The sequence below is a fragment of the Paroedura picta genome, chromosome 8 (genome assembly GCF_049243985.1).
Source record: "Paroedura picta isolate Pp20150507F chromosome 8, Ppicta_v3.0, whole genome shotgun sequence".
Lineage (NCBI taxonomy): Eukaryota > Metazoa > Chordata > Lepidosauria > Squamata > Gekkonidae > Paroedura > Paroedura picta.
In genome coordinates this window covers 102455155-102475144 of record NC_135376.1, presented here as the reverse complement: position 1 = coordinate 102475144, position 19990 = coordinate 102455155, and the positions used below count along the sequence as shown (strand labels likewise).

The 19990-nt window shown below is 53.2% G+C and overlaps 1 long non-coding RNA gene across 2 annotated transcripts; it reads right to left on the bottom strand.

Annotated features, from left to right (window-relative positions):
- Positions 1–1565: 1565 nt before the first annotated feature.
- On the bottom strand, positions 1566–19951 carry LOC143844077 (uncharacterized). 2 transcript variants are annotated; one of them, XR_013233802.1, is made up of 5 exons: positions 18396–19951; positions 14207–14321; positions 7527–7659; positions 4916–5011; positions 1566–3479 (listed from the first exon to the last, which is right to left on the bottom strand). It is a non-coding gene; the product is annotated as an uncharacterized LOC143844077 (long non-coding RNA). The 2 variants fall into 2 exon arrangements; XR_013233803.1 differs by lacking the exon at positions 7527–7659 and having other exon boundaries at positions 1568–3479.
- Positions 19952–19990: the final 39 nt, after the last annotated feature.

The window sequence follows — 19990 nt, the reverse complement described above, 5'->3', positions numbered from 1 at the left end:
TTCCTCAAAGTTGTAACGCAAAGCATGCCTCTCTAAAATCCCCCCCCCCCATCACGGAGATCAATTTTCTGAAGTATCCTGGTGATCCCATAAGGGGTAGCGTTCAAAAAGCACTATGCAGCTAGGATTCTATGCAGAGGCTTTTAAACGGAGAACTATTAATTTAAAAAAATAGCAGGCATCGCGGGGCCTTTAAAGCTCAGAGAAAGGGGACTGGTAGCCTGAAGTGATTGACAGGCAGAAGAGGGTCCTGTCTAAAGTGCACTGCTGTCCTCCGCCATTCCCAGCAGCGGCCGTGGAGGGCGAGGCGTGAAAAAAGGCAGCAGGCAAACGTGACACAGCCACTGGGAGGCACGACACGGTTTAGCACTACACCACTCAGCTGGAGTAACACTATTTTTAGTGATGCGTGGGAATGCCCTAAGCATCTGTCCAGCCGCTGCTTGGAGACGGCCAGGAAAAGGGAGCTCCCCACCTCCTCAGGCAGCCCCTTCCCTTGCTGAACTAGACTCCTAGAATCCTAGAGTGGGAAGGGGCCACAAAAGCCATCTAGTCCCACCCCCTGCTCAGTGCAGGATCAGCCTCAAGCATCCAGGAGAAGGATCAGTCCAGCCGCTGCTTGGAGACGGCCAGTGAGGGGGAGCTCCCCACCTCCTTAGGCAGCCCCTTCCACTGCTGAACTAGACTCCTAGAATCCTAGAGTGGGAAGGGGTCATGCAGGCCATCTAGTCCCACCCCCTGCTCAGTGCAGGATCAGCCTCCAGCATCCAGGAGAAGGATCTGTCCAGCCGCTGCTTGGAGACAGCCAGGAAAAGGGAGCTCCCCACCTCCTCAGGCAGCCCCTTCCACTGCTGAACTAGACTCCTAGAATCCTAGAGTGGGAAGGGACCCTGCAGGCCATCTAGTCCCACCCCCTGATCAGTGCAGGATCAGCCTCCAGCATCCAGGACAAGGATCTGTCCAGCCGCTGCTTGGAGACGGCCAGTGAGGGGGAGCTCCCCACCTCCTTAGGCAGCCCCTTCCACTGCTGAACTAGAGTCCTAGAATCCCAGAGTGGGAAGGGGCCATGCAGGCCATCTAGTCTCACCCCCTGCTCAGTGCAGGATCAGCATCCAGCATCCAGGAGAAGGATCTGTCCAGCCACTGCTTGAAGATGGCCAGTGAGGGGGAGCTCCCCACCTTAGGCAGCCCCTTCCACGGCTGAACTACACTAACAGAATCCTAAAGTGGGAAGGGGCCGCAGAGGCCATCTAGTCCCACCCCCTGCTCAGTGCAGGATCAGCCTCAAGCATCCAGGAGAAGGATCTTTCCAGGCGCTGCTTGAAAACGGCCAGTGAGGAGGAGCTCCCACCTTCTTAGGCAGCCCATCCCACTGGTGAACTAGACTCCTAGAATACTAGAGTGGGAAGGGGCCATGGAGGCCATCTAGTCCCACCCCCTGCTCAGTGCAGGATCAGCCTCAAGCCTCCAGAAGGATCCGTCCAAATTCCAGGGCAAACAGGTCACATTTTGTGCTCCTGTTTTAAGGACTTTGTCATTATCACTTATTTGTTGCTTTAAAATACGTACATTCTGCCTTTCGGCTAGGGCAAGGCAGTGGACAGAGCAGAGAAAAAGTTGAGAATGACAATATTATTTATATTTATTATATATTATATATAATACATGAACATAGGTTAGCATATGACATCCCCTCCCCCAAATCCATCATCATACCGGCAGCAAAACTTCCAACCTTGAAAGAGAGTTTGAGGGCCGCAGCTAAAGCCGGTTGCAAAAAACTGATTGTTAGGGAGAATAAAAGCCCAGTCAGCCAGAAGAGTCCAGGGGCAGGAGAGATCTGCTGCAGGCACTCCTGACTCATGCCGGCAGCACAAAGCCCTTCTTCTGGCATCGGAGGGCCTTGACAGAAAGGGGCCTCTGCTTGACAGAAGGCGGCACTTGACTGAGACAGAGAACTCCAGAGGGATCTGGACACATAGCTGATTCCCACTGCCTCTGGCTTACCCTCACAACAGCCCTGCGAGAAAGGGGGGCAGATGAGTGGAGAGCTGATAGCAGAGGGGTCTTCTGTGGAGAGGCTATTTAATGCCAAGGGGCCCTTCTGAGGTCCCCCCCCCCCCCATGCCAGCATCGGCTTCCCTATGGAACCACCCCCTTCGACCTTCCAGGGCTCTTTGTCCAAGGAGGCCTGCCCTTGATTTGGGTGTCGGGACTTTGCAGATGTTGCCGGGGGGGGGGGGTTTACCCTGAAGAATGCTGTCTCTGAACACAAGTGTCTCCTCGGCAGGGTGGCCCTTGGCGGCCGCTCCTCCAGTCCCCTTCTCAAGCCCCCCAAGCGAGAGGCCAGCCCTAGATCCTGAGGCAGGGAGTCCCGCAGGTGACACTGCGTGAAGAAGCCCCTCGGCCTCGCACAGGACGGTAAAGCTCTATGGTGCCCGCGAGGGTTGCCAACCCCCAGGCGGGGCTCGTCCACACCTGCACCTCATCTCCAGACGGGGCTGCCCCTGGCCACGGGGAGGGGCAGATGGGGGCAAGGCTGCCAGAGCCAAGTTGGGAACCGGTGGCAGGTGAGGCGGCAGACGGAAGCTCCCCGGGCTGCGGGAGGGAAGGGCAGCCGGCCCCCTCCGCCCCTTTCCGCCGGGCCCTGGGACCCCCGTGGGCGGCCGCCTTCTCCCCCGCGGCCAGGGGGGCCAGGGGGTTGCATGCGCTCCGCGGCTGGCCGGCCTCCCCCCGCGCGGAGTGAGGCGCGCTCATTGGCCGCGCCGGAGTCAGACAAGGCAGGCGCGCCGCCGGTTGGCTGAGCCGCGGTCAGGAGCTGCGGGCGGGGCGGCGGCCCGGTGACCGGCAGTAACCTCGCGGGGCCCGCCCGGGAAGCCGGCGCGGGAGAGGCGCCCAGCCGCAGCGGGGGGGGGATGGCGCCCCCCCTTGGCTCCCGCGCCAGCCAGAGCCCCGGGGGGGCGCAAATACCCCCCTCCCTGCCTGCCAACCGGGCAGCGCCGGAGTCTCCCGCCTGGCACGGCCAGCCACTGTCGGGCCCCTGGACTTGCGTCCTTGCTGCCCGGCCTCGGTCCGGCTGGCTGCCTGGCAGGGGGCTCGGTTGGCTGAGGGCGGGGCCTCACTCCCCCCCCCCAGGCTCCTCCGGACTTTCTGCAGCCAGAGGGGGCAACGCAGGGGGGCTGTGCTGGGCGTCTAGCTGGGGCCTGGGTGCCAGTCCAACTTGCGCCTTTGCTAACTAGCGTTAAGTGCAGTTTGAGGGCAGTTTCCAGGCAGAGTGCCGTGAGCGTGCCATTGCCCGGTTCTGCTGCCGATCGGGGCCTCTTGGTGCCAGCTACCCCGGCCTTCAACTCCCGGGGAAGTGCCCTGACTCTGGTCCAACTGGCAAAGGGTCGAGGGGCCTTGGGGAGGGTTGAAGCACCGGCGCCAAACTCCGTGGGAACCTGCCAGGCAGATTAGCATCAGGTGGGAGGGACGTCATCCTGCAAAGAAAAAAAATTACGAACAAATTACAAGCATGCAATATTCAAAGGGTGACTCCATCGCTTCTTTCCGCCAGGGTAATTTGTACCTAAGCTCCTGAATGCAATTACCGTAGATCAGGGGTAGTCAAACTGCGGCCCTCCAGATGTCCATGGACTACAATTCCCAGGAGCCCCTGCCAGCGTTCGCTCATGGGAATTGTAGTCCATGGACATCAGGAGGGCCGCAGTTTGACTAGCCCTGCCTTCGATGGCTACCTTAGATGGTGGCCTGGCCAGGAGGCAGCCCTCTCTTCATCTGGAGGCGAAAAGCCAACCTACTGAACTCTGGTTGCCCCACAGCCGGGTGTGCCTGGCATGGGGGGCATGGGGGGGGGCTCTTTCTCCCATGAGCGGCTCCTTCGGGGTCAGAGTTAGCAGGTCGTGGCCAGGCGGTCTCGGGCCTGAAGGTCACTCGGCTGCTGGGGCAACCGCTGATTCCGCTTTCCTCGTGCCAGCACGACATTGGGCCACCTCCGGCTTCTGCTGCTGCTGCTGCTGCAGCCCCCTGTCTGGCGCGGGAGGGATGTTGCGCCCCCGGCCCGGCCTGCGGAGCCCTGGCTGGGCGCCTCTCCCGCGCCGGCTTCCCGGGCGGGCCCCGCGAGGTTACTGCCGGTCACCGGGCCGCCGCCCCGCCCGCAGCTCCTGACCGCGGCTCAGCCAACCGGCGGCGCGCCTGCCTTGTCTGACTCCGGCGCGACCAATGAGCGCGCCTCACTCCGCGCGGGGGACGGGGGGGGGCGGGCGCTTCGGGCCCCGCGGGCGATGACGAGGCCGGCCAGCCACGGAGCGCATGGCAGCCCACGGGGGTCCCGGGGGGGGGGCAGTTCCCGCTCCGGGCTGGGGAAGTCCTGCGGGCCGGGAGGGGGTGGGGGCTGAGGGGCTAGAGCGGCTTTCTCCCGCTCCGCGTCTGCAGGGGAGGGGGGAGGCCAGCCTCCAGCCGGGACCGGCGCATCTCCTGGCTGCAGTCCTCACCCACCTTCCCGAGACTGCACGGATGCCCCCCCCCCCGCACCAACTGCACAGTGCTGCCTTCCCTGCAGAAAGGGGTGCCCCCTCCCGCCCCTGGACCCAGCCGGGCTTCAAATGTCTCTCGCAGCCAAAGTTCCCCGAGACTTCCCTTGGAAGGCAAAATAAGGACCAGATTCCCGCCATGCAGCCAAGACTCCGCTCCGTCCCCCTCCTCTCATTTTGACAGGGTGCAGTTAGGGCAGAAGCATCCCCCCCCCCCCCCCGGTCAGCCGAGTCGGTGATGCCCAGGGGAGTTTTGCCCTTTCGGTCCCTCCCTCAGTCTTGTGCGGGAAAGACAGCCGAAGCTGGGGGCCGGCTCCCTCCTCCCGCACCCCCGGGGAGTTTAGGGCTGGATGCGAGGGGAGTCTTCCCCACAATGGGAGCACCTCTGAGCAGGCCCTTCCCTCTGCTGCTCTGTAGCGCCTCACATGACCGAGCAGTGATATCCGGCCTCTCTCAGCCTCACCCACCTCACAGGGTGCCTGTTGGGAGGAGAAGAAAGGGAAGGTGACTGTAAACTACTTTGAGACTCCTCCAGGTAGAGAAAAGCGGCATCTAAGAACCACCTTCTTCAGTAATCTCATGGCCCTCTCAGTCTCCCCTCCCTCACAGGGTGTCTGTTGTGGGGAGAGGAAAGGGAAGGCGACTATAAGCCGCTTTGAGACTCCTTCGGGTAGGGAAAAGCAGCATATGAGAACTAACTCTTCTTCTTCTTCAGCAATATCAGGGCTCTCTCAGCCTCACCTCCCTCCCAGGGTGTCTGTTGTGGGGAGAGGAAAGGGAAGGTGACTGGAAGCCACTTTGAGCCTCCTTCAGGTAGAGAAAAGTGGCATATAGGAACCAACTCTTCCTCTTCTCCTAAACAGGAGACTTATTGTGTCCACAAGATCGGCCCCAGGACCATTGTTTCATAGAATCATAGAGTTGGAAGGGGCCAGACAGGCCATCTAGTCCAACCCCCTGCTCAACGCAGGATCAGCCCTAAGCATCCTAAAGCATCCAAGAAAAGTGTGTATCCAACCTTTGCTTGAAGACTGCCAGTGAGGGGGAGCTCACCACCTCCTTAGGCAGCCTATTCCACTGCTCAACTACTCTGACTGTGAAAATTTTTTTCCTGATATATCGTTGTAGTTGTAGTTTAAAACCATTACTGCGTGTCCTCTCCTCTGCAGCCAATAGGAACAGTATCCTGCCCTCCTCCAAGTGACATCCTTTCAAAGTCCAGCATCCTCTCGTTGGTCAGGTAGCAGACACCAACCACCACACTGTTTGTTTTCCCCTTGCTTATTTTCACCCAGATGCTTTCCACTGTAGATATACTCTCCTTCACTAGAATTTCCTGAGAGTTAAGCCCTTTCCTCACGTACAGTGCCACTCCTCCACCTCTTCAATCTATTAGGGCAGTTGGATTGCTTACCGGCCCCAAAGATCGCTTATCGGCCCCAGACAACTGAGAGCACATGGAGAGAGCTACTGGGGAGTGTAGCTGCTGACCAGGTGAGGCTATTGTGCTGACTGGGTGAGGTGATTGCTGGGTGATTGCTGGGAGGATTAAAAAGGGCTGCTCCTTGCCAGAGGCGCGAGCCGAAGGGCGAGAGACAAAGGGCTCTTGGCCTGCGGCTCTTAGCCTGGGGTTCTTGGCCGAGCAATTAGAATCAGTAGATTATATTTCCCTAGTAGTTGCACTGCCTAGAAGTTACAATGGATCTCCAGGACACTCATCCCATCATCTGCAGTGAGTGTGACATGATTGCCTTCCTCCCAGAAGACAAGATGGACTACATCTGCCCCAAGTGTAAACTGGTAAGACTTTTGGAGGAAAGGATTAGGGGATTAGAAGACAGCATTATTATTCTGACCCAAAGTAAGAAAGGGGAGGAGTTCATAGACCAGAGCTGTGCAACTCGGAATAAAGAGGATACAACCAGTCCCGAAGAGGATAAGGAGATTGACCTCACTACGGAGCCTCTGCAGACAGTTCGGAAAAAGACTCAATGGCGTAGAGCGAGACGGTTCTTGGGGCCTTTGGACCTCCAGAATAGATTTCAGGCCCTTGCAGAGGAGGTGCAAGGGTCAACGAGGGAAGAGGTCCCAAAACAAAGTCTAAGGCAAAGTGAAGAGGCCACGGGGATAGAAGGAAATGGAGTTGAGAAGAAAAAAAAAAGGAGAGTACTGGTAATTGGAAACTCCCTGCTAAGAGGAATGGATCGCCATGTGGCTGAGCCTGACCCCCTAACCTGAGAGGTGTGTTGCTTGCCAGGGGCGAAAATTAAAGACGTTTCAGAACGGCTGCCCAAACTCCTTAAATCTACAGATCACTACCCATTTGTGATGGTCCATGTGGGAACGAATGACATGTCCCTGAATACCATCGCTCCTATTTAAAAAGACTATCAAGATCTGGGGAGGAAGCTCAAGCAAATGGGGGCACAAGTGGTATTCTCTTCAATCTTGCCTGTCAAGGGAAGAGGAATACGTCAGGAGAGGAAGATAATGGAGGTGAATCAGTGGCTGCGTAGTTGGTGCCAGCAGGAGAGATTTGGTTTCTGGGACCATGGGGTAGGCTTTCTTGAGGAAGGTCTACTAGCACCTGATGGACTGCACTTATCGAAGTTGGGGAAGAATGTGTTTGGCAGGAACCTGGGGAGATTCATCAGGAGAGCTTTAAACTGAAGCCACAAGGGGAAGGAGACGATCAAGGGAGTGTAAGAAAGGAGAACGATCAGGGGCAGCCCAACTGGCAAGGCCAGCTCATAGGGAACCAAAAGTAAAAGGATTCAGATGCCTTTATACTAACACCCGAAGCATGGGCAATAAGAAGGAAGAGCTGGAACTTCTCATGCTGATGGAAAGATATGATCTACTAGGCATCACAGAAACTTGGTGGAATGATTCTCATGACTGGAATGTAATGGTGGATGGATATGAACTGTTCAGAAAAAACAGAATAGATCGAAGAGGTGGAGGAGTGGCACTGTATGTGAGGAAAGGGCTTACCTGTCAGGAAATTGTACTGTAGATCAATCATCTGTAGATCAATCATCAGAAAGGCACTGTAGATCAGGCACTGTAGATCAATCATCATAAAGGCCAAAGCTGAGAGTGAGCTAAGATTGGCCAGGGAAGCCCACTGTAACAAGAAAAGATTTTTCAGTTATGTGAGGAGCAAACGTAAAGTAAAGGAGGCAATAGGCCCACTGTTGGGTGCGAATGGACAAACTCTAATGGAAGATGCAGAGAAAGCAGAAAGGCTTAGCGCCTATTTTACATCTGTTTTTTCCCACAGGTCAAAGGGTTTAGGCACATTTAGAGATGGCAGTAGCCAAAGGATAGTGTCTGGATGGCAGGTTAACATGGATAGAGAGGTTGTCGAGAGGCATTTAGCTGCACTGGATGAGTTCAAATCCCCTGGGCCGGATGAAATGCACCCGAGAGTGCTCAAAGTACTTTCCAGAGAACTGGCACAGCCCTTGTCCATCATCTTCGGGACCTTTTTAAGGACTGGAGATGTCCTGGAGCAGTGGTCCCCAACCTGCGGGCCGCGGCCCGGTGCCGGGCCGCGAAGGCCATGGCGCCGGGCCGCAGCTCCCTCTCCCCGCCCCCCCCGCAGTAAAAAACTTCCAAGGCCGCAAGCTTGCGGCCCGGGAAGCTACTTATTGCGGGAGGGCGGGAAGAGGGAATCAGGGCCGGGCTGCGCCCGTGCAGGCCGCGCCCGCGCAGCCCGATCCGCGGGTGTGGCTCGCGGGTGCGGCCCGATCAGTGGGCGTGGCTCGCGGGTGCGGCCCGATCCGCGGGCGTGGCTTCCGGGCGCGGCCCGATCCGCGGGCGCGGCCCGATCCGCGGGCGCGGCCCGATCCGCGGGCGCGGCCCGCGGGCGCGGCCGGGCGCGACTCGATGCGCAGGCGCGGCCCGCGGGCCTGGCCAGAAGCGTGGGCGTGGCCCGCGCGGGCGCGGTCCCCACGGGCGCGGCTCGATGCCCTGCCGGTCCCCAGCCTAATAAAGGTTGGGGACCACTGTCCTGGAGGACTGGAAGAGAGCAAATGTTATTCCGATCTTCAAAAAAGGGAGGAAGGATGACCCAGGAAACTACAGACCAGTGAGTCTGACCTCTGTTGTGGGGAAGATAATGGAGCAGATATTAAAGGGAGCGATCTGCAAACATCTGGAGGACAATTTGGTGATCCAAGGAAGTCAGCATGGATTTGTCTCCAACAGGTCCTGTCAGACCAACCTGGTTTCCTTTTTTGACCAAGTGATAGGTTTGCTGGATCGTGGAAATTCGGTTGATGTCATTTACTTGGATTTTAGTAAAGCTTTTGATAAGGTTCCCCATGATGTTCTGATGGATAAGTTGAAGGACTGCAATGTGGGGGAGAGGACTGCACCCTGAGGGACCCCGCAATGGAGTCTATAGGGTCGCGAGAACTCTTCCCCCTCAGCAACCCTCTGGGACTGGTTCTGGAGGAAGGAGCGTATCCAGCACAAGGGTGTGCCCCGTATCTCCGTACCAGCCAGGCGATGGACCAACAGTTCGTGGTACACACCGATAGGTCTAAAAGGACAGTCCATCCCTTTTATATGTAAATGGGGTTATGTTACAGGGTGATTAGAAACCACTAATTTAATTAACTGGGGCCTCTGCTGGCTTGAAGTCCCATGAGCAGCTCCTGTTGAGTGCAGCTCCCTTGCTTGAAGCCTGGATTTAAGGAGGGCCATTCTGCACAGCCGGCAATGTTGCTAAATCTGAGCGCTATTGAAAAGCGCTGCAATCAAAAGCGGCAGGTCTCGGTAACGCACGCAGCCATTTCTGTCGAAAAAAAGGCTCACCCACTAGCGCTATCGTAATGCACAAGTTTCTGGTCTTGCCGAAATCGCAACAAAGGAGGTGATATTTTTCCGCACTTCCTGCCGCCCATGGCCGTCAATCAAACAGAACAGCCAATTAACTGTTGTGTTCGTGCTTCCCTTATTTTAAAAACCCCAAAACATCAGTAGCAACGCACATTCGTTCATTTGATGTATCAGAAAAGACCTTTTTCGCTGGCGAGGGAGCTGGCGCTTAATCGTTTACACACTCTTAAAGTAAACCCCCCCCCCCCATGCTATTTCTGGCTGAAATTATGGGCAGTGTCGAACAGGGGGCTGTATTGTGCTTGGAAACTTTACAGACAATTGCTTGTGGAGGGATTTCAGCCAAAGAAGCATCGCTTATTCGTTGCTTTTGTCGGTTTAAGGGGGGAAAATGGCGATCGTGACGCCGGAAGCTCAGGTGCGAGAACTTAGGGACCTGCTTGCTACCACTATACTGAGAAAGCACATATCTTTTTCGGATGTGTTGCAGGTTGTTATCAAGAGTGTTTTTTAGGGGGAACCCCAACGAAGCGATTTTTGCGTATTTTTGAGTATTGCAGGAGTGTTGCAGATTGTGTACGACGTCGTGAATAATGAAAAATAAATAGCGTCACAACATTAAGTGGATAGGGAATTGGTTAGAGAACCGCACTCAAAGAGTTGTTGTCAATGGTGTTTCATCAGACTGGAGGGAGGTGAGTAGCGGGGTACATCAGGGCTCGGTGCTTGGCCCGGTACTTTTTAACATATTTATTAATGATCTAGATGAGGGGGTGGAGGGACTACTCATCAAGTTTGCAGATGACACCAAATTGGGAAGACTGGCAAATACTCCGGAAGATAGAGACAGAGTTCAACGAGATCTGAACACAATGGAAAAATGGGCAAATGAGAACAAGATGCAATTTAATAAAGATAAGTGTAAAGTTCTGCATCTGGGTCAGAAAAATGAAAAGCATGCCTACTGAATGGGGGATACGCTTCTAGGTAACACTGTGTGTGAACGAGACCTTGGGGTACTTGTGGATTGTAAACTAAGCATGAGCAGGCAGTGGTTCAATACACACTTTTCTTGGATGCTTTAGGATGCTTTGGGCTGATCCTGCGTTGAGCAGGGGGTTGGACTAGATGGCCTGCTTGGCCCCTTCCAACTCTATGATTCTATGAACATTAACGCTGTGCAGACTGGCCCAGGAGTCTTCTCTGTGAACCAGGAAGCCTGGTGCCACCTCAGTTTCCTCAGTTTGAGTCCCCTTGTTTTTCTGCCTGGCTAGCCTGTTATGCAAATAGCTTACCTCCATGTTCCCGCTCTGAATGTAAACAAGCTGTATACTCCCTGGGAAGATGTTTGCACACCTGCTGCCCAGCCAGACTAGCTGGCTGTCTTTCACACTCTTCTGGATCAAACTGTTGATGCTGGGGACGACTGTCTTGCAAGGTTGGGTGGGTGGGTCTGAAGATATACTTGCCCCGGCCCGTTCTGGGGTCAGCGTCCTCAACAGTGATCTTTTCCATGCTCCTGATTTCCCTTCAAATAAAGACGAGCTGCAGTCTTGCCCCAAATGCCCGGGACTCCTGTCTCTTGGTGCTGAGGGATTCTGGGTTAGAAAGGTCCTAGTGGGAGATTGCAAAGTACTGGGCAAAGTATAGCTGCTGTATACTTTTTATTGTTTGGTTGATCTGTTTTATTAGCCATTAATTTTTACTCTAAGTTTACAGTTTTATAGTTTTCTGTTATGGCTGGCAATTGCTGTAATAAAGTTTGATTTGATCTGCTTTGCATTTGTTGGGTCAGGAGCCCAGGCTCCTGCTGGTGTTGGGAGGAAGAACTGTTCTCAACAATTGCTTTCTCCTGCCCTCTCGGGTGCAGACTGGGACTCAAAGGCAAAATATGCAACCCGCAATTAACTCAACAGGATCTAAAAATAAGCTAATGATCCCCCTTCAAAGACCTGTGGCCTCTTCTTGCTGTGATAGTCTGGTCACTCTTCCTTCATGCCAAATTGGTTGTTAAAGTCAGGCTCAGAAACAGACAAGACGTTTTCGTAAGGATAAAACCAAGCCTCTTCTGATTTCTGCCCTTGGGAAAAGGAAGAATTGATTTATAGATCCCTGTTACAAAATGAAGGAAACACAAGGGTCAGGAATCCAATGGAGGCTTTTTGAATGGAGCTCACCTTGGTGGATGCGCCCCAAAAGTGACCTGGAGGTGGATTTCACAAAGAATAGAAGGTGTCTCTTCTACAGTTCTGTTTCCAGGTTGATTGGGTGGGTGATCTGAAGCAGCGCCACTAAAATCAGTCCGCAAGTAACTCTACGTGAGGTGGGGAGATTCTAGGAGTTTCCTCCAGGACGGGTGGGGTTGGAGGAGGAGAGGGATCAAAGCAGGGGGTGCTGCGTTAGAGTCTACCCTCCCTAGCAGCCCTTTTCTTGAAAGAAACGGTTGTCTGTACTTGAAGATCCGTTATAATTTCAGGAGCTCTCCAGAGCAAGCATAATGGCAATGCACAAAATCCAATACACAGAAGATGCTGGTGGAAGGAAGTTCCACAATCACTAACTAGGAAGCTGATGACAGTATGGATGCTGGACGGCCTCATTCCGAAACAGTGCCGAGTTCTATATTTGAAGCAGAATCTAATTTCAAGAGCAGCCTTTTCTACCCAATAATATATTCAGATTTCCCTGGCTGATGAACACAAATGATTTAGTGTTACCTCCATGATCTCAATGTTGCTATCTGTCCCAAAGTCTACATTCATTATTGAGGGAGGAAATAACAAAATCAGGAACAAAATGCTGAAGTGAACCTGCATGGCTACGATAAATCAACAGAGACTCATAGAATCCTGGCGAGGGAAGGGGCCATGCAGGCCATCTAGTCCCACCCCCAGCTCGGTGCAGGATCAGCCTCGAGCATCCAGGAGAAGGATCTGTCCAGCCAGTGAGGGGGAGCTCCCCACCTCCTTAGGCAGCCCCTTCCACTGCTGAACTAGACTCCTAGAATCCTAGAGTGGGAAGGGGCCATGCAGGCCATCTAGTCCCACTCCCTGCAGATGTTAAAGGGAGCGATCTGCAAACATCTGGAGGACCGTTGGGTGATCCAAGGAAGTCAGCATGGATTTGTCTCCAACAGGTCCTGCCAGACCAACCTGGTTTCCTTTTTTGACCAAGTGATAGGTTTGCTGGATCGTGGAAATTCGGTTGATGTCATTTACTTGGATTTTAGTAAAGCTTTTGACAAGGTTCCCCATGATGTTCTGATGGGTAAGTTGAAGGACTGCAATCTGGATTTTCAGATAGTTAAGTGGATAGGGAATTGGTTAGAGAACCGCACTCAAAGAGTTGTTGTCAATGGTGTTTCATCAGACTGGAGAGAGGTGAGTAGCAGGGTACCTCAGGGCTCGGTGCTTGGCCCGGTACTTTTTAACATATTTATTAATGATCTAGATGGGGTAGAGGGACTACTCATCAAGTTTGCAGATGACACCAAATTTGGAGGACTGGCAAATGCTCCGGAAGATAGAGACAGAGTTCAACGAGATCTGAACACAATGGAAAAATGGGCAAATGAGAACAAGATGCAATTCAATAAAGATAAGTGTAAAGTTCTGCATCTGGGTCAGATAAATGAAAAGCATGCCTACTGGATGGGGGATACGCTTCTAGGTAACACTGTGTGAACGAGACCTTGGGGTACTTGTGGATTGTAAACTAAACATGAGCAGGCAGTGTGATGCAGCGGTAAAAACGGCAAATGCCATTTTGGGCTGTATCAACAGGGGCATCACATCAAAATCACAAGATGTCATAGTCCCATTGTATACGGCACTGGTCAGACCACACCTGGAGTTCTGTGTACAGTTCTGGAGGCCTCACTTCAAGAAGGACGTAGATAAAATTGAAAGGGTACAGAGGAGAGCGACGAAGATGATCTGGGGCCAAGGGACCAAGCCCTATGAAGATAGGTTGAGGGACTTGGGAATGTTCAGCCTGGAGAAAAGGAGGTTGAGAGGGGACATGATAGCCCTCTTTAAGTATTTGAAAGGTTGTCACTTGGAGGAGGGCAGGATGCTGTTTCTGCTGGCTGCAGAGGAGAGGACACGCAGTAATGGGTTTAAACTTCAAGTACAACGATATAGGCTAGATATCAGGGAAAAAAATTTCAGTCAGAGTAGTTCAGCAGTGGAATAGGCTGCCTAAGGAGGTGGTGAACTCCCCCTCACTGGCAGTCTTCAAGCAAAGGTTGGATGCACACTTTTCTTGGATGCTTTAGGATGCATAGGGCTGATCCTGCGTAGAGCAGTGGGTTGGACTAGATGGCCTGTATGGCCCCTTTCAACTCTATGATTCTATGATTCTAAGGCAGGATTAGCTTTAAGCATCCAGGAAAAGGATCTGTCCAGCCACTGCTTGAAAGCTGCCAGTGAGGGGGAGCTCCCCACCTCCTCAGGCAGCCCCTTCCACTGCTGAACTAGACTCCTAGAATCCTAGAGTGGGAAGGGGCCATGCAGGCCATCTAGTCCCACCCTCTGCTCAGTGCAGGATCAGCCTCCAGCATCCAGGAGAAGGATCTGCCCAGCTGCTGCTTGAATACGGCCAGTGAAGGGGAGCTCCCCACCTCCTGAGGCAGCCCACTGCACTCTTACTCAAAATTCCCCTGGGATTCACTCTAAAATCCAGCTTTGACTTTTCCTCCAAAAATTGAAACCATTATTTATTTTGCTACTTTGCCCAGCCATTGTCAGAGTCCAGGCTGCTCCTCCAGAGACGGCCAGTGCATGGGTCTTCCAAATGATCTCCAAAGTCTCTTCTTATGAACCTACCTTCCCCACCCTCTTTAGCGTGCAATAAGATAATCTCATGGCTTCGTTGGGAGTCTTGCTCTAGCTGTCTCACTTCCCTCTTCCTCTCCTGAAGCTCCACAGAATACCAGGAAGCCTGTTTGAGATGAGAGCAGAGATGGCGTCAGGGAGCAAATTTATTAATGGTGGCCGACAGGCAGGACTGCTAGTCCTCAACCAAAGATGCTAGTGAGTTGCGAGGAGGCATGAGGTGCCGTGAAGCATTCAGAAATCACTTGAGACCCATAAGTCTCCAAGGGCGGGTTAAAATATGCCTGCTTCCCAAACAGGGTGGAGGTGGAATCTGGAGCTGGGCCTCCAGGGCATCGTCTGACTGTGAGGATATTTAATTACCCAGAAAAACAAACTCTTGACTTGAAGCAAAAGATTTCATTTATTGAGCAAGAAAGAACACTCAGCGAGGCACTGTCAACACTGAGGCAAGAAGTCTGGGTCACCCCATATAAGTCTGGCCCCGCTTCCCCCACCCACCCCTCTGGGAATCCAGAGAAAGCGTGAGAGAACCCGGGAGAGAGATCCCAAGATTGCGTTCCAGAGGGGGAGTGAAGTTGGATAGGGCAGAGGTGAGAGAAACAAGGAGGGGAAGAATGCAGGAAGGAGCATCAGGGCAATAAAGAACGTAAGGCCATAAAGCATGGCAAGGAGGACGGATGGACTACAACCCCTGCAGGGCTAGCACTATAAATAACCAGCTAAATAAAATCCCTAACTAATGACAGAAACTACAGGTTTCCGACACTGTCCATGAGACAACATTAACCACCATCAGATTCACCTCTACCCCTGCCCTGAAGATCAGATTGAGGGTATGGCCAGCCTGAGGGGTTGGACCAGCAACAAACTGAGAGAACCTCACTGTCCAAGCCATGTCCTGGGGATGACAAATCCACATGGACATTTAAGTCCCCAGGATTAGAAGCCCATGCAGCCACCACCTCAAGTAGGCTCAGCAGGGAGCCGGTGGTGCATTGGGTAGATTGTACCCTAGTCAGTTTAGAATCCTAGAGTTGGAAGGGGCATCCAGGGTCATCTAGTCCAACCCCCTGCATAATGCAGGAACTCACAACTACCTGCCCACCTGTCAGGATTGTAGAATCTCTGTCATAAATTAGCCTGAGTTCCTCCATGTCAGTTATATTGCTTGGCGCCTGGTTGCCCCAGGCCCTGTATTCTTGCTAACCATAAAAGTGAATAATCTGTTGTTGTAACCTTATCACTTGTTGAGGCCTCTCGGCTGGGCCTGGTTTGGCTATCACCTAGTCAAGGCCATGAGAATGTATCTCTGTTTTAATTACACATGTGTCTTCTCTCCATCTCCCCTCCCTTGGGAACTGTCAAGTTTTGAGCGGGAGAATTGTATTGATAAGCAGAAGCAAATCTGTACTCTAGTCAGATTTGACTTTGCAGTCCTAGAGCGTGTAGTACTTTTCAATAAAGCTTTCTTTAATTAAGAAGCCTGTTGTGAGTTCTCTTCACGTTTGACACCACCCAGTGACCCCAGTTTCATGCCCAAGTGATTCCCCCACCCAAAATCTCCAGAATCCAGCCTGGCCTGGAGGGAATTCACCTACCACCCCACAGTGGCGATCAACAATTCCCTGGGTGCGCAAGAAAGGGCCACAAGAGACAAACACTGATACGCCCCTTCCTGTATGTATATACCCCCCAACTGGGCCACAGTCACAGAGAAGCTCCTGGCGAAGAAGACACCCTGGGTCAGGGGCCTAGAGCAATGGACCACTTTCGCAGCCACCAAGCTGGGTCTTGTCAAACGGCATCTTGGTCCGTTTTAATGAGACCCAGCCCGTCGTTCTTGCCTGGGATGCCTCCAGGCATGGCATTGGAACCACCCTGAGCCACCACCTTCCAAACGGTTGTGACGCCACGATGGCTTTCTACTCTCGGACCCTGTCCTCAGCTGAGCACAACTACGCTCAGATTGACAAGGAGGCACTCACCATAGTTTCTGGACTAGAGAAGTTCCATGACTACCTCTACGATCATCACTTCACCCTCATCACAGACCACAAGCCTCTGCTCGGACTCTTTACAACAGATCACCAGACACTGCAGATCCTGTCCGCCCACATGCTGCGCTGGTCCATTTCCCTGCACAGCTATGACTTTCACCTTGAACAGTGAGCAGGTAAGTCCCTCAGCCACACAGATGCCCACAGCCGTCTGCCACTGCCTCAGGTTTGTGGTGATCCTGCTCCAGCTTCCCATCTCCTTCTCCTGGACTCTCTGCCTCGCCTGCGGCTGCACTCCACAGACGTTGCTGTGGACTCATCTCACAACAGGCTTCTCTCCCGTGTTCTAATCTGGGTGGCCTCTGCCATGACCTCTGCTGTGGTCATCTGAGCGCTTCAATGTCTCTTTGCAACACATGGGTTGCCAAACACCATCATCTCTAACAATGGAACTCAATTCACCTCATTGGAATTTAAGGACTTTCCACCCATCCACCAATAGGCAAGCAGAGCAGATGGTCTGCACCACAAAGGAATCACTCTCCCAGCTAACCCAAGGAGATTGGCAGCAGCAGCTCACACACTTCCTGACATGCCAGCATGTCATGCCAACATCGGCCACTGGAAGAGCCCTGCGGAAACCCTCATGGTCAGAAGACTATGTACTGGACCGCATACACCCGGAACATAACGCCATCTCGGACACCAGCCAGTGTGAGTCACTGTCTCCCCGCCTTCCTTCATTTTTGACAACCCAGTCTATGTCCAGAATACGATGCTGGCCAATACTTGGGTCCCTGCAACTGTCAGACAAGCAATGAACTGGTGTCATACCAGGTCAAGACACCAGATGGCCGCACACTCTGTTGCCACATGGACCAGGTGTGTTGCTTGAACCCCAGGCCTGTCAACACAGAAGATCCACCCAGTTCTCCGCCTCCTAACAGAAACATACCAGAGTAATCGACCACTGTGCCACCACCAGTGATCTCTACTCCAGAATGGCCAGCAAAGCCAACCTCAGTGACTGTGCCTTTCAAACTGGCACCACAGCCGGCTGTTCCGTAGTCACTGGCTCCCAAGCTTCGCCGATCAACAAGGACCCATACTGCGCCTTGGTACTTGCAGGACTTTGTGCATCGCTTGCTGAGTGACTTCCTAAGGGGGGGAGGGGTATTGTGTAGGTGGTCATGTTAACCTACAGAGAACCAAGCCTGAGGTCCAAGGTAGGATCCAAGCGAGCATGGTATTAGCCAATGTGCAACGAGTATTCCCATCCCAGGATCTGATAGGTTTAAATCAATCTACCACGATTGAATCAATGGTGCACACTGGTAGGAAGATCCAGTGTTCACAGCTGTATTTAAGTTCGGGTTTCTGAGGGGTGGTTGGTTCAGTTTTGACTCTTGTACCACCATGCTGAAATCACAGTAGAGTTGACTGAACTCCCAGTGGGCCTGGCTTCCTTCAGACCCACGGATTTAACAGTTAGAAGGTGGCCTCTTCCCCTTTGCCCTAAGCCAGGTGTGATTCCAGAGATGGGCCTGTGGGTCCCGGGTGGCCTCCCAAGCAGTTTCCTTCCTTCCTCCTTCACAAAGAAATAGCCTGTTTTATTTATTTGTTTATTTGTATTTATATACCTCCCTCTCTTGCAGATCTGGCTGGTTTACAGAAAACCACAGAGTCTGCCGTCTCCTAACCAACCAGCCCAATACAATATTGGCTGCCTAATAATATTGTTGAATTGTATATCCCGCTTGAGATCTCCCCTCCTCTATCACCATCCTTCCCAGCTCCCACCCCCAGATTTCTGGGAATTGCCCATTCCTGTGTGCTAAAAGCCTGTCATTGGGACAGGACAGCATACTTTGTTCTGCTAAGATTACCTGTGTGCTTAAGACCAACGCCTTCTATTCCGGCAAGCCCAGTTGGATCCCCTGCTTCTCCACGTGCAGTCCACCTTGGGCTAGTCACAGCCCTCATAAAGCTGTTCTGACCGAGCAGTCATGTCTGACCTCTCTCAGCCTGCCCTCCCTCACAGGGCTTCTGTTGTGGGGAGAGGAAGAGGTGGCCTAGGCGGCCCCTTCAGAGACACTGGGCACTCCTGTCCTGTCCTGGCTGGTGGGAGATCCAGTCTGGGTGCTCCACTGACCAAGCCTGGAAGGAACCCCTCACCTCACCTGTGCACAGGTTGGGGCACTTCCTCTTCACAGGATCATCTTGACGCAGCTGAGTCAACCGGGCTGCGGGAGGAGCAAATTTCTTTGTGACTCCTTCCCACCGCAGTTTTAGGTGACTGAACTGGAGTAACTTCTTGACTGGGTCCTGGCTGGGAGCCACAGACACAGCAGATGACATGAGGTGAGCCGCTCTGAGGGTTGTGATTGGCAGCAGTTCTGGCAAGCCGCCCGGGCCAGCCTTAAAGCAACACGGCACGCTCCTTGTGGGAAGCGCTGTCAGGTGGCAGCTGACTTGTGGTAACTCCCTGGAGTTTTCGGGGAAAGAGCAGTTGGCCACTGCTTACCTGTGTCCAGATCCTGGGCTTCCTTAGGGGTCACCCACCTAAGTACCCACTGGGGCCAACCCTCATGATTTTATTAATTAATTCAACTTCTATTCTGCCCCTCCCCAACAAGTCGTCTTGGGGTGATGTGCAATATTGACTCCACAGACATCAAACACAGAGTTCAACGTAATCTGGACACACTGGGAAAGTGGGCAAATGTGAACAAGGTGCAGTTCAGGAAGGAGAAGAGCGGAGTTCTAGATCTGGGTCATAGAGATGAGGAGCAGGCCGACTGGAGGGGAGACCCTTCTGGGGAACAGTAAGTGTGTGAGCAAGACTTGTGGGTCCTTGCGGACTGCAACCTAATAAGAAGCAGCCAGTGGGATGCTGCAGTAAAGAAGGCAAAGGCAGTCTTGGGCTGTATCAACAGAGGCATCACATCAAAATACACAAAACATAAATGTTTAGTAAAATTATTGAAGAGTTTAAAAATATCACTGATGGGCAACCAATCACCGTCAGTACTGGCTCTCTGAGGCTGAGGGAGGAGGGGGCAGTGGAGCTTAGCTTCCGAGATATGAGACTGGGCTGGCGTGGGCCATCCAGGCCAGGGCCCCCTCTGTCTTCCTATGCACAAGAGCCAGGGCTGTTGGGGCAACCGAGGCCTCATTCATCCCACCCACAGCTGCTCTTCACGGTCGATCAGGCCTCCGCCTTGTTACCTTTGTCTCTCCTCCTTGGTCTACGGCCTGCCTACTCGGCACAACTCAAGAAGACCCTCCAGAAAAACCCTTGCTTGAGAAGGGTTCTGGCTTAAGGACAGCAAGGACATGAAATGTCCAGCCAGCTCGGCCTACAGGCAGAAGCAGGACGGACACAAAAGAACAATTCAGAGAGAAAAAAGAAATTCTTATGAATTCTTGTAATTATACAGCTCTTCTGGAGTGGGCTGCGCATGGCCTTGCTTGTGCACATGAAGCGGACTTAATCAAAGTCAGTATTGGCTGTTCAGACCCAGGGGTCTTTCACATCACCTACCGTCTGGTCTTTTGAACGAGAGAGGCTGAGGCCTGAACGTGGGGCCTGCTGTGTACCCAGGAGAGCCTCACTGATCCACAGCCCTTTCCGCTACGCAAAGCAGGCAGGGGACAGGGCTAGCCCAAAGGAATCAGGGCAACGCTCTGTGAGAGCCAGGTTTGTTCTGAACGCCCACCACCTTGTCTGGTTTTTCCTCAGCCAGTTTGGACAAACTCTCCTTCAGGGTGTGGA